Source organism: Coturnix japonica, chromosome 24 (assembly GCF_054131305.1).
Source record: "Coturnix japonica strain WE chromosome 24, WE-NBRP24, whole genome shotgun sequence".
In the NCBI taxonomy this organism is placed as follows: Eukaryota; Metazoa; Chordata; class Aves; order Galliformes; family Phasianidae; genus Coturnix; species Coturnix japonica.
In genome coordinates this window covers 3,863,264-3,876,311 of record NC_140686.1, presented here as the reverse complement: position 1 = coordinate 3,876,311, position 13,048 = coordinate 3,863,264, and positions in this window count along the sequence as shown.

Sequence of the window (13,048 nt, the reverse complement as noted above, 5' to 3'; positions counted from 1 at the left end):
TCCTCACACCATCTTCTGCAAAGCCAGAGCTGCCCACAGTCCCCCACAGCCACTCTTCCCACTACATACGTCAGGGTGCGGATGCAGTGCGCTGAGTCCCAGATGTCCCCGTACTTTGATGTACGACGTTGACACGGTGAACACCAACCCCGTGTGGCTGCAGTACTTGATGGAAACAACATTATTTGGGTGACCCTTGAGGGAAGCAATTTCCTGACCTGTCACCAAGTTCCACATCTTACAGCTCCGGTCTGTAGGAAGAAGAACGTGCCTGAGAGAGTTGGGCTGGGGAGTTCCTCCGTGGCGTGGAGGCACCGACTCCTTCCCAAGCGCTGCCTCCCACCACCCACAGCTCCACTCCAGGGCAATGGAGCCAGCCTGCTCCAGCACCTGGACATCAGAAGGCAGGGACAGGGGAGCAGCCCAGAAGGAGCCAGCCCTGCCATGCACCCCAATTCCCCACGCCAGCCTGGGGAGATCTATGAGAATAGCGCATAAAAAGCCAGCAGCCCCCACACCTGTTCTGTCCAACATATACCTTTTCAGGCAGTGAAAAGCAGTTCATCGGTGGCATCCAGGCAGAGCACAGGCTTGGTGTGTCCTTCTGCCACAGAGACGCACTGCAGTGGGGCTGTCCGGGCATTCTTGGTGCCACCCACTGGATTAATGATGACCCCTGCATGGGAAAGAAAGATGGTGGGGTAGGTATGTGGAAAGGCACAGCACTGTAAGGTCCTACAGGCATGGGAAAGCACGAGCTGCCTCACCCCCAAGCATCTTCCACTTCCTGGTAGGGCAATGGGCCCCTCCATCTGAACTCAGGCATATCTGAGCAATCATCTTCATGTTAAACCTTGGCATCTCCCCACTAGCAGCCCCTGCCTAACGGCTCTGCCCAGGTGACACAGACTGTGAGACGTGATGCTCACGGCCTCTGCTCTGAGCCAGGAAACTCAGCTCATTGGACCTCAGCTCAGTAGAGGACAAACTGCAATTTCTCCATCCTGAAGCTCTGCCAGGAACGTTTCATTAGACCTATTTCATGGCAGTTCCTTCAAGCTGCCAGCCAGCCCGTGGTTGGCAAAGTTTGGAAACGGAGCTGTGCTCCTTTTAAAACCAAAAGGATGACAGGGGGCAGCACTGGCATTTGCACCCAGCACCCTGTCCCCGATGCTGGCTCAGAGGATCCATCCTCACCAAACCTTCTTCCAAGGGACGCCCTGCAGGTACCTCATCCCTCCGGCCACAGCATCTGCCAATCACTTCCACATCAGAGTGTTCAGAACACTGAGGTCCAGCAGCCCCACTGCTGCAGTCCTGAGCTATGTGGACACCAGCAGCTCTTTCCTGCTGGCATTCCAAGCGCTGCCTGGGGCTCTGAGCTATGCTAAATCTTTTCCTATGAGTAGGCAAAACAAGGCAGGAGGCTGGAGAAGGGCAGGCCCAGGGCTGCATGAGGTCTGCATTAGTCAGGAGGGTGAAGGTAAGCTCATTAATTCGGGTTTAGAAGTCACACGAGTGCGACCTCCTTCTCAATTAGCAGCTTTGCTCACACATTCAGCAGCTCTCCTCTGACCCCTAGTGTTGCTACTGGTCTCGAAGTGACACCGAGACCAAAGGGAAATCCCGGCTCCCCAGGGTGAGATGCGATCAGAGCAAAAAGCTCAAGGTGACAAAGCACACACGCGTCTGGCGCCGTGTATCCAGTGGTTGCTGAGAGCAGAGCACCCATCAGCACCAGAGGTGCTCCTAAAGGGCAATGAGAAGGTTGTCCTTGCACTGGGACAAACTCAGGAGCACATTCACCCCGAGGCTGAGCTCTGCACAGCAGTGACTTGGCTTCTGGGGCAGAGAACTCTGCTCACACAGGACCCAGCACTGCAGAGATACGGCCAGGAGTGGGGAACGCCTGCACGTGTTTCCCTGGAAGATGCTTGCAAGAAAAACACACTGACAGTGCCCAGTGTTGCTCACCCCAGCATTACAGTCCTGCTGGAGAGCCAGGGATGGGACAGGACATGCTGACAAGAAATGACACAGAGTGTGTGATGAGGACCTCAATCTGCTTATTATGTGGATAATGCGGAGAGGTCTGGCTGACGGAGCTTCTCACTGTGTGAGTTGGTCAGCATTAGAGAAAGCCAGCATGGAGTTCTGTGAGCTTTTGCAGGGGACGAAGAGGCGCAGAAGCTGCTACCCACCCTTGGTGCTCTTAGAAAGTTAACTGAATCGGCCAAGGAGGAGCGGGAGTTATGGCTAACCTGTTTCCTGCAGGGGTGAACCCCAGAGGTTTGAGACCAAATGAGGTTTGGCAGCTGGATGTCACAGACTTCCCAGAGTTTGGATGTTTCCGTCACTTGCATGTCACAACTGACACATGCAGTGGTTTTCTCTGGGCTGTGGCACAATCTGGACAGACCGCCATGCATTACATAAAAGCGTTGTGCATGGCCATCACTGTCATGGGTGTAGCTCATGAGTTAAAGACTGACAATGACCCAGGACATAGAAGTGCATGTTTTGGACGCTGGTGCACAGCTTGGGGCATTAAGCATATCTTCAGCATTCCCGGCAGCAGCACCGGCCAGGCTATTATGGAGTGTGCACATCAGACCTTGAAGGGGCGTCTTTGTGCGCTTAAAGAGGGGCGAGGGCTGGAGGGGCCTGAGCTGTGCCCACACGCTCTCCTCCTGCGTGAGAGAATCGGATGGGAGACCATCAGCTGACCGAATGGACACCAATAGGTCAGGTCCTGATCAGACCCGACGGAGGGCCATGGCTCCCAGACCCTATGCCACTCCTCGTCATGGGCAGGAAACACGTCTGTGTCGGGACCCCAAGTGGGCCCTGCTGGCTGCCGGCACGTTGGGTTAAGCCGGCACCAAATGACGAGCCATCCTGTGCACCGTGAGGATCCGAACATCTCAGCACCGGTTTTGGTCAATATCTCCTTGGTTAATGTCTCCAGTGCAGCCAGTGATTTGACGTCAGCACTGGGCAGCGGCTGCTGGTAACGGCACATGAGACAGCGATGATCCAAATGTGCCTGAAGGTCCGAACTGGGAATCCAGCCTTCATGCTGGACTGATAGTTCGTGAGCGGGGGAGACCTTGTTCCTGGATAATCCCCCAGTGGAGGACATTCAGAAGGATTCTGCACAGCCAATATGTTTTTGTCTTGTTATTTGGTTATGGAGTGTGACATTATAATGCACACTGGACAGAACTGGACTGCCACAAAGATTCTGTACAATAGTGTTACATTGAACTTGGAAAAGTTGTAACTCCATTGTGTACTGTGCTGTTATCTTGAACTTGAATGCACTGTTCTCTACAAGTTGACTAAGTGTTGCCATACAGCATTTCACAATTGTTAGGCAGATTGCTGTTGTGTGCTTTCAGGATTGTAGGCACTATAGCTGCATCACTTTGGTATGTTATTATGACAGCTTAATTGTTTTTCGCATATGTTTAATGTTTGAATCATTTGCGGAATAGCCTTAAATGTGCGAATCACCTTTTGAGTAACAGGGAGTACGCTGGGGAACCTTTACAGGGGCTGCAGATGATAAAGAGGGGGGAGATGTTGGGTATTGGGCAGGTGGTGCCTGCGTGCACCAGCAGTGGAGTCAGGGAGGTCACAAGTATCTGATGAGGCGGTTCTAGATTCTAGAACCCTTCCAATTGTGAGAACAGAAGTGCTGAGCTGTGTGCGTGTTCCACGGTGCAGAGTCCAGTGGCAGAAGGTGCCCGGTGTCTGTGCTGAGCAGCATTGAGGTCTTTAGGATCGTAGGAATCTGCCAGAGAGGAATCTGTTGTGAAGGTACTAAAGGTAAAAAGGCAGCATTTCTATCAGTATTATAGGAGGGAAGGAAACTTTATCCTTAACTGCTGTTTTTGTTCCCTTTGTCATGCATTCAGTCCAGCAACTAACTTGAGAACCCGACTTCTCCTCTCTTTAGTTTAGATTTGGGGAAATTCCCTGAAAAAAAAAATTATTTTTTGGAAAATTCACTAGTGTTTGTGTGAGTAAAAGGTTCCAGCCTTTCCTTACTGACTGTAGGAAATGCTTAGCACAGAAAAGTGCAACACTTTAATGATAGAGTTCCGAATAACTTGAATTTGATCTTCTGTCTGTCCTGGTTGTAGGTTTTACTGCATTTGATACCTTAAAAAAAAAAAAGCAACCAACAAAACAAACCTAAAATACCAAAATATTTGATTTTTACATCAGAAAAGAAAAAAAACCGACCCAAACCCTTGTTGTGGCTGAGCAGAACGTGCTGCAGCTCCATGCAGTGCTGAGTTACAGTATTCAGGCACATGTGTGTGGATTTGTGTATCGATACGCACTGGCATGCTTTTGCTGTACAAGTAACAAAGACAGGGGAAGGTTTTAGTGTTTTCTTCGTAGGTGAAGAAACCTTGAAGACCAGAAATTCCAACTTACAGAATTTGACATTGGCAAAGTGAGGAGGAAAATTCTTCCTACCCCATTATTCTTAATTGACGGATTCAGTGTTGGTTCAGCCTACAGGAGAAGTGAACTGCAAGGCTTGGAAGATCGCTGTCTTTGCTGAGGTTGTCCAGGTGGGTGAGCTTGAAGACCTGCAGCGGTCAGACAAATGTGTTGGGGTTACTCACTGCTGTCACTCGTGGTGTTGAAGGAGGGGCTCCATTGGAGGGCTTGCAGCCGTGCAGCCCAGGGGCTCCGTGCTGAGTCAGGGTGATGTTACTAGAGTTTGACCAGTGTTGAGGAGGGCAATGTTTTGAAACAACTGCTCCTGAGAGACTGATTGAATGAACAGAAGAAAGCTGGGAAGATGATAGATAGGAGCACAGCTCAACTTTATGTGCTTCTGATATTTCAGTTTTTTCTTGCATGCTCAGCTTCTTTCTGCTCCTGTGGCCTTTGCCTTGCAGGTTGTTTTCCTGAATTTAAGATTTTACTGGGTGAATGTTGTGTAGGGGGGAATTTCTTTGTTCGCCCAGTAGCCAGTTGGATGGGCAACTGGAGACTCAGCATTTATCTGTGTGGGTTTTCAGCCTTGCTTGCCATCTTTGTGCAGTGGTTGTAAGGTTAGGATCAAAGTTTTAAATTGATCCTTTTATTCCTGTAGCTACTCTGCTGAGTCCACCAGAGTCTGCAGGTGACGATCCGAGGGCAGCTCAGATAACAGTGCAGCAGAGCAAGCTTTCTGTGCACTCCGATCCCTTTCCACAGTCATTGGAAGTGATGGAAGTGGAAAAGTCAGAGACTGTCCCAAGCCCGACACATCCTCCCGTTGTCATCAATTCTGCACATGGTGACAAATGTGATGGTGAGTGTGGTTGATTTCCTGGTTCTCTAGTAGTTAATCTATTCACATAGGCTGCTTCTATGGGTTTACCAGGTAAGTGTAGCTGTTTAAATAAAGAACCCATCTGTAGTCACTTACATTTGTACTTAAGAATATTAACTGTGGGCTGAAGTGTCATTGTATGAGCTACATAAATATGGGAAATCTGATTGAATTCCTACCGCGTAACTGAAGAGACTGATTTTTTCTTTCCTTGTACAGACCAGCTTTCTAAGGAGGGAGAAGGAATAAAAACACCTGTCCAGCAACCAGCTAAAGAAAACCATCATGGATCGCGGATCATTTCCATCAGGAAATCTAATGCTGATACCAAACAAGGTATTCCAGGATTAATCAGAAGCACTTGCCAATTAACTCCAAAGCAATTTATTGAACAAACACAACAGAACATAGGGTTGCTGAATGGACTCGGCTATTTCCATGATCTTGTTCCTACCTCGTATCTTCATGTGCCTTTCAGATTAGGAAGGTAAACTCCTTTGTTTACAGCATTAGAGCACGACGAGGCCACAGCATGGAGTTTAAGTGCCTGTATGTGCATCTTTCCAACCAGTGGTGAAAGCCACATTTGCTGATGGAGGAATCTAATGTCGTGTGGATGGGATAAAGTAAGGGATAAAGCCTACTTTTAATATCCAGAAGGATGAAAGGAGGGCAGCAGACAGACATCAGGTCCATGGTGCTCTTAGCTATGGGGAGAGCCGACAGGGTTTGTTCTGCATGCTTCTGAGCAGGAGGCAGTTTGCAGAGCTGTGGTCCTCAGCGTGTGCCTCTGTCCTTCAGTCTCATTCACTGCTCTGTGTTCCCAGATGACAGTCTGAATTTTGGAATAAAAACACTTGAAGAAATCAGACTGAAGAAACAAAAGGATAAAACCAAACAACAAAGTGGTGAGTTCATATGCCCTACTTTGTTATCCTTCTGATAATACTCAGATAGCTGGCACTGTGTTGGGGAATAGAGCCGTGCAGTGGTTGTTGCACATTGGACAGTAGTGAGTAACAAATGCGCTTTGGTCTTTGTGACGGTTCTGTCAGGTTTGTTTTTGTTGTTGGCAGTGGCTTTTCTTTTTCCTGTTGTAAACACTGTCTGTTTGTTCACTTGGATCAGAAGGGCCTTCAGGAGCTCCTGCTCATCAGCTCCAATCTCAAACTGTTCCTGTGCCGAAGAAGGAGAATGTGCGGACACTGGTCAGAACTGTGACGCTGTCTGCAAAGCAGGGTAATGATGAGTACCTTTGTTTCCATTTGGTGGCTCCTAAGTGGAATGGATAAATTACAATTGGGACTTACCCTGAGTGCATTACAGTTGCAATATTATTTTCTGTCAGGGCTGTCAAAGTGGTGTCTTTGTTTTGGGTGGGAAATGAGCTCACAGGTCAGTAATTCTGTTGGTTTCTGTCAAATAAGCACTTTGTTTTTCTTTGTTTTAGGGGAGGTGCCTGTGATTCAACTGAATATTGCTGATAAACCTGGAAAACAGGAATCCTCTGTAGGTAAGGGCTGCTTGTGAGCTGCTGTTTGGCTGCCTCCACGTAAATGGGAGGGCACTGCTGAAGCAGGAGGGAGGAAAGTGTGTCGTGGGTCTGTGATGACTCCAAGTGGCACACAAGTGTAGCAGCTGAAAGGTGAATTTGAGAACATACACTTGGAGAAACCAAAGTTTGTGGTTGACTTGTAAAAATCTTTCTCCAAAGGAATTATCTTAGGAATGTTGTTGTTTTCTCTCTGTAGCTGATGTCAGTGGCCTTCCGCTGAAGCGCAGCCTCGCAGAAAGGCTGGGGAAGAAGATCAAGATTGACAGAGCACCAAGGAGAGGTAAATGGTCATTGGTGTTTGCTGCACAGATTCTCTAGGCTTTCTGCTTATTCTTTCTCAGGAGCGTTGTTGTTGGGAACACGTATATTCTGTAATATTATGACAAATCTGGAAACTTAAGCTCTCGTTGGACTCTCATTTAATCATTATGCTTCTCCTTTCTTGATGATGGCAGAGAAGGGTGCCAAGCCAGCAGGGGAGATCCATGTCAAGACTCTGGAAGAGATCCGTCTTGAAAAAGCGAATCAGCGAGGAGAAACCCCAGCTGCCCCCCAGGCAGATGGGTGCTGTAAGGTGGAGGATCCCAGCTCCGGGGTGAGGCCTTCCCCTGCAGTTCACATTAAAACCTACTCGGAAGCCCTGGCTGAAAGGAAACACAAAGGACTGGAGGATGAGAAGCAAAATGTAGAAGAGCTTCTTACTGAGAAGAGAGCTGAGGGTAAATGCAAGAACGAGAGAATTATCCCTCCACATGGGCCGGGTAACGTGAAACTGGAAGAGCCACGGCGTAAAATCAAGAGATTGGAAGAAATTCATATTAAAACTTTGGAAGAAATCAAGCAGGAGAAAGCCCTGCGGATGCAGCAGGTCGCAAAGCCAGCAGGTAAGGAGGTGCTTCACTGTCTGCTCTGCCAAAGTGCTTCACCTGTCAAGCAAATGGAGTTTGCTTAGAATTGCCTGGGCTGTTTCTTACCAAATGCAAAGGCAGGAAGTGCCAGGATGTCCATCCATGTGTTTTTCCATTGAATCCGTGGTGTCTGCCTGCTTCATTCTGGAAAATTCATTCGCTGTGAGGTTTTGTAATTCAGTTTCTCTTGTACATTTTTTTTTCTGCCATGTTTTTGGTGTAGCATGTCCTGTGTGTTGATGCCAAGGTTGCCTTCATCTTTGGCGTGTGTTGCTTAGTTTGATATGTAAATGTATTTGAAAAGCATGGATTGATTCCTCAACATGGGGGCCAACCTCTGTCAGAAAGGTCAGGGGGGTGAATTATTCATTGGGGAGGTGAGAGAGGCTTTGTGATGAGACAGCATGTGAAGGAGGGAAGAGCTTGGATACTGTATGGACTGCGAGATGTCGCCTCTCTCGTGTTCTTTGTTATTTAATGTGAGGAAATAAGCACATGGAGGAAACACTGGCACTCAGGTTTCTTTCTATGCTTGCTCTTGACCAAGTGATTTTCTTTTTCCTTGTTTTAAAGCACCTGGAAGAGAAGAGGAAAAGACTGTGGGATGGAGCAGGGCTGCTCCCAAAGCTGTCTCTGCACCCGCAGAGGTGAGTCCCTTCTGAAGATGGACACAGTGACACAATTTCTTCACATGTTCGCATGTCTCACTGCTCACCATGTGCCACCATCATGAGTGCATTCCTACCTTCCTGCCTTTGGTGAAGAGCTGCAGCCATGTTTCACAATCCTGGTACTTTCAATGGCTTTCCCAGACAGCTTTGCACTCCTCAAACTCAGAATTGATCTGATTGTATCTGGCAGTGAGGCAGTAACCCTGCTGGCACCAGGTACAACTTGTGAGGTTAACATGGGAGCACTGGATACAAAAAGGTCACGATGGCTTCGTGTTCAATGAAATCAGACTGTGGGTGGATGTTGTGTAGGGGAACAGGAATGACTTTCTGTTGCTCAAATAGAATGTGGTATGTAACAGCTCTAGCACTGTGCTGATTTAAACGAGCACTGAAGAAGAGGAGCCTCCAGCTAAAAAAGCAGCTTTGGTAAGGAGGGGAAGAAGTGTCAGTGCTGTCCTGGTCAGGCTGATACTGAGATACAACTCCTGTAGAAAGTGTGGAGAACTGAAATGTTCTGCAGGTTTCCTTTCAAAGCAGTCGCTTTGTGCAGGATGCTGGATGAATGGCAGTGTGCGCACAATGCTCTGCAGCCCTGTGATTCCTCTGTAGTGTGAAGGAATTTGTCCATTAATGCTGCATTGTTAAAAAGACCTGAGGTGCTCTGCAGCCTTCACGTGGTTGTTAACATCCTTCAGGAGCCCCTTAGCCCCCGTGTTGGGTTCAGGATCAGCAGTGCTGAAGGAGAAGCACTGCAGAGGAAGGATCTCCTGAGCAATCTTTGTCTTTCTTTGACTTTGTCTTCCTTTCTTTGACTTTGTCTTCCTTCTTCCCAGACTGCTGCTCCAGCCCTGCCGGAGGTCAGCCTGCTCACCAAGGCTGTAGAAGATGACACTGAAAAGTTCATCTCGGAAATCTCAGGAGGGGAAATGGAAGCAGAAATTGACTTGGACCTGGAGAAGGATGAGGATGATTTCCTTCGTGAACTTTCTGAGATGACTGACTGTTGAACTGCGTAGTAGTTATTATAGTATGTTAAAAAAAAAAAACAAAAAACACAAACAAACAAACAAAAAACCAAAAAAACAACAAAACAACAACAACAAAAAAAAAACCTTTAATTTAATAAAAACCTTTTCTTTTTGGTTGGATACCCCAGGGTGATACTTTACTAAAGGAGGCTTCACAATAATGAGTCTTAAAGCACAGCTGAACTGGTAAAAGATTGGCATTCCATTGTCCTGAGTTTTCCTGCTGGTCAGAGTTGAGGCCCTGTGCATCCATTCCCTGATCCTGGTTGGCTCCTTTCAGCAGCAAGAGGACAAAGCAGTTCTGTGACAGCCCAGAAGGACGTCCATCTGTGTGCTGCAGTGCCTGGCAATTGATCTCCTGATCCAGTGACGCTCTGAAGGCTTCAACCTCAAGCTCCTTCCTTCCTCCTCCCTTGGCCATGCTCAGCGTTGGGTGCAGCTGGAAGCTTCTTCGGTGCTCCCATTTCTCGGGCAGTCCCCATGTCTAGCCTGGAGTTCTGCCAGCTCTTGAGTATTTTTGGTGTATGCGTTTGTTTATGACTTGAATCCTTTAAGGCAACTGAATGACAATGTGGGGGTGGGAGGGAGCAGAATTATTCTTTTGTTTTGGACCAAATGTGCCACCAAGGCGGGGGGTGCTCCCTGCCTTCCAGTTATCAGCAGTGATGCATCAGCAGTGTGAGAAGCGGGAGCTGCATGCCACTGCTGCGTTATTCCCTCCTTTCCCTTTTGCTGGATTTCCAGTGCTGTTTGCTGGCAGAGCTTGATGCTGTGCTGATGATTTCTGGAAGCCAACACGTGTGCGCTTCGCTTGTCTCAGTTCAGAGTGCAGCCATCCCAGCCCTGCTGTGGGCACAGTGCAGCCCTGGCCCTGCTGGAGGACGCCGTGGTGACTCTGTGCTTCAGCAGGGTATTGAGTGGTTTTCTGCTGACTCTGGGTGGGACTGTGCCCATGTCGTGTCTGCCACTGTTACTGTAAATATTTTATCTTTTCCTTTTGTATTTGCCTTCTATTTAAGATATTGTATGAACGTAGTCAGGCTCCTCTGTTTATGCCGGCGGCTCTCAGCTGTGTTTTTAAATAAACCTGGCACAGGACAGCAGTGCTGTACGTCTGCCTGCAGCTCTTGGAGGGAGCAGGAGGGGAGCCAGGAGTGCTGCTCCAACAACATCCTGGTGCTGCTGCCACCAGGGTTACTGCTGTGCTGCTGTTATGAGCTCCATGGAAGAGATGAGCTCCAGCACGGCCTCCTCACACTTATTTGGCTCTGAAGCCTTCAGTTGCTATTGGCCGTGGCACATTCCATGCAGTGTGAATCTCTCTAACAGACATAACTGTATCAGTGGAATTGTGGGGGCTGGGAGGGAGGACACAGTGCTGCTGAGAGCAGGGCCAGGCAGCCCAGCATGCTCAGCACCACAGCCAGGTGAGGCTGGCAGTTCAGTTACAGGTGTGTGTGCAGCTGGTCACCACTCAGCCTCCCCCATTGCAGCTCCCCGTGTCCCACAGTTCCCCCATCCCCGTTCTCCCGCTGTCCCATTGTCACCCTGCCACACCACTGCTGTGTGCACTAAACCTTTATTGCCCCCCGAAGAGGTCCTCATTGTACACCACCTGCGCCCGCTTGTCGCGGTGTGAGCCCTTGGCACTGTTCTTTACGGCTGTTGGGGCACAGGATGGGGGCAGGGACTCAGCACTGCTGGCACCCCCACACCGTCCCTGTGCCCCCCCAGTGCCCCCCAGCTCACCCAGGGATCCCCAGAGCCTGGTCATCTGATTCCATCTTCTTGTAGGTGACAAAGGCACAGCTGTGGGGGGGTGAGGTCAGCACAGCTTCCACCCCATTCAGCACCACCCCACAACAGATGCACCCATACATCACTGACTCACCCACAGCTTTGCCCACGCCCCCGGCCCCTCTGCCCATCCTGCTCTCGCCTCCCCCGCTCCTCAGGCTCCGGCTCCTGCTCCCAGTCCAAGCGGCTGTCGCGCTCTCCCCTCTCAGGGGGGTCCCCACGTCCCCCACCAGCTTCAGGGTCCCGCAGGTGCTTGCTGGTGCAGACGAAGCTGGTTTGAAAAAATTGCGGGGGCGGAGGGGGGGTGAGCAAAATAAACACAGAGTGAGGGCACAAAAATGGGGGAGAGAACAAAATAAAGGGATAGGAACCACAAATAATGAGGTGGGGGCAATAAAGAACTGGGGAGGGGGGTGGCACTCACCTCTCATCGGGATACCATCCCGTTCTCTGCCATCCACGATGTTGTGGGAAGCTGTGGAGGAAATGTATTCTCTCTAAGAGAGGGGAGCAGGTATCTCCTAAATGCATATCCGAGCTGGTAAAATGGGCTCATATGAATGGACACCTTCAGGAGGTGGCACTGATGTTCACTGTAGCTGAATGGCGAGAAATAGTCGACCATCTGTGGGAATTTGTTATCTCCAAAAAAAAGGAATACAAAATAAATACATTGAAGAATATGCAAGCCGAGCGGCAGTTCGCTGCTGCTGTGGTACAAGCTCTATCCGGACCTAGTGCTCAGTCAAGGTCAGAACCTGACTCCCTGTTACCAGGAGTTTCGTACTCCGTTTGCTCATCAGCCTCACAAGTCAGGGCTGCCGCAGAAGCCCCGAATAATCCCCCATCCTCGACCTCTTCAATGTATCTGGCAGATCCGGTTTTGGCTGGTGAGGAAGGTGCGGTGGGGGGGGGCTGAGGGGTGTGCAGAGCAGCAAGAAGCTCCTGAGAGTGAAAGCGACTCGGATAATGGTGGGAATGAGAAAGCGTTGGAGGAACATAATAAAACATTAACTGAGGAGCTGCAGGACTTAGGACTGCGTACGAAGGAGGCATCAGTCTCTTCGAGCGTTTCACCGATGTCTTTACAGCCCCTGTCTATGCGATTCCCCCCCACATGTAGCGATCCTCCACCTTTGCGTTGGTCTGGAGTCATTAGAGACATGATATTGGAGGGACCGTGTCAAGCTGTGTTTCAGCTCGCTTGCCCGCTGATAGACGATCAGCAGGGAGCTGCTCGGTGGGAAGTGCATCATTGGAAATTGTTACAGCAGGCTGGTAAGACTGTGACTGACTATGGGATACGATCTGAAGCTTCTAAGCAAATCATTCAATGGATTTTCACTGAGGATACTCATATGACACTAGACACTTCTAATCTTGTGCGGTTGTTACTAACACCACCAGAATACGTTGTTGGTCTCATCTCAAGGCAGAAAATAGCATCCAGCCTTTATAGTAACTGTGTTTGTGTGTTTCTTTCCTAGTGGAATTGCTTTGTAACTTGCGGTGTTATAAATAATAGTAGTAATGGGGTAATAGTAATTTTAGGCATTATCCATAGATCAGATGTGTGTTAAAGAAAGGATTTGATGTTATCAGTGCTGTAATCTATGGGAATAGCTCTTTTAGTATGTTAGTACTGCTCACTCATGATGTTATTAGCCTATTAATTAGCTTTTCTTAATTTGCAAAGACAAAACCTGGAAAGGAATCCCAGGCAAAGGGATGACCCTGTATCGTAG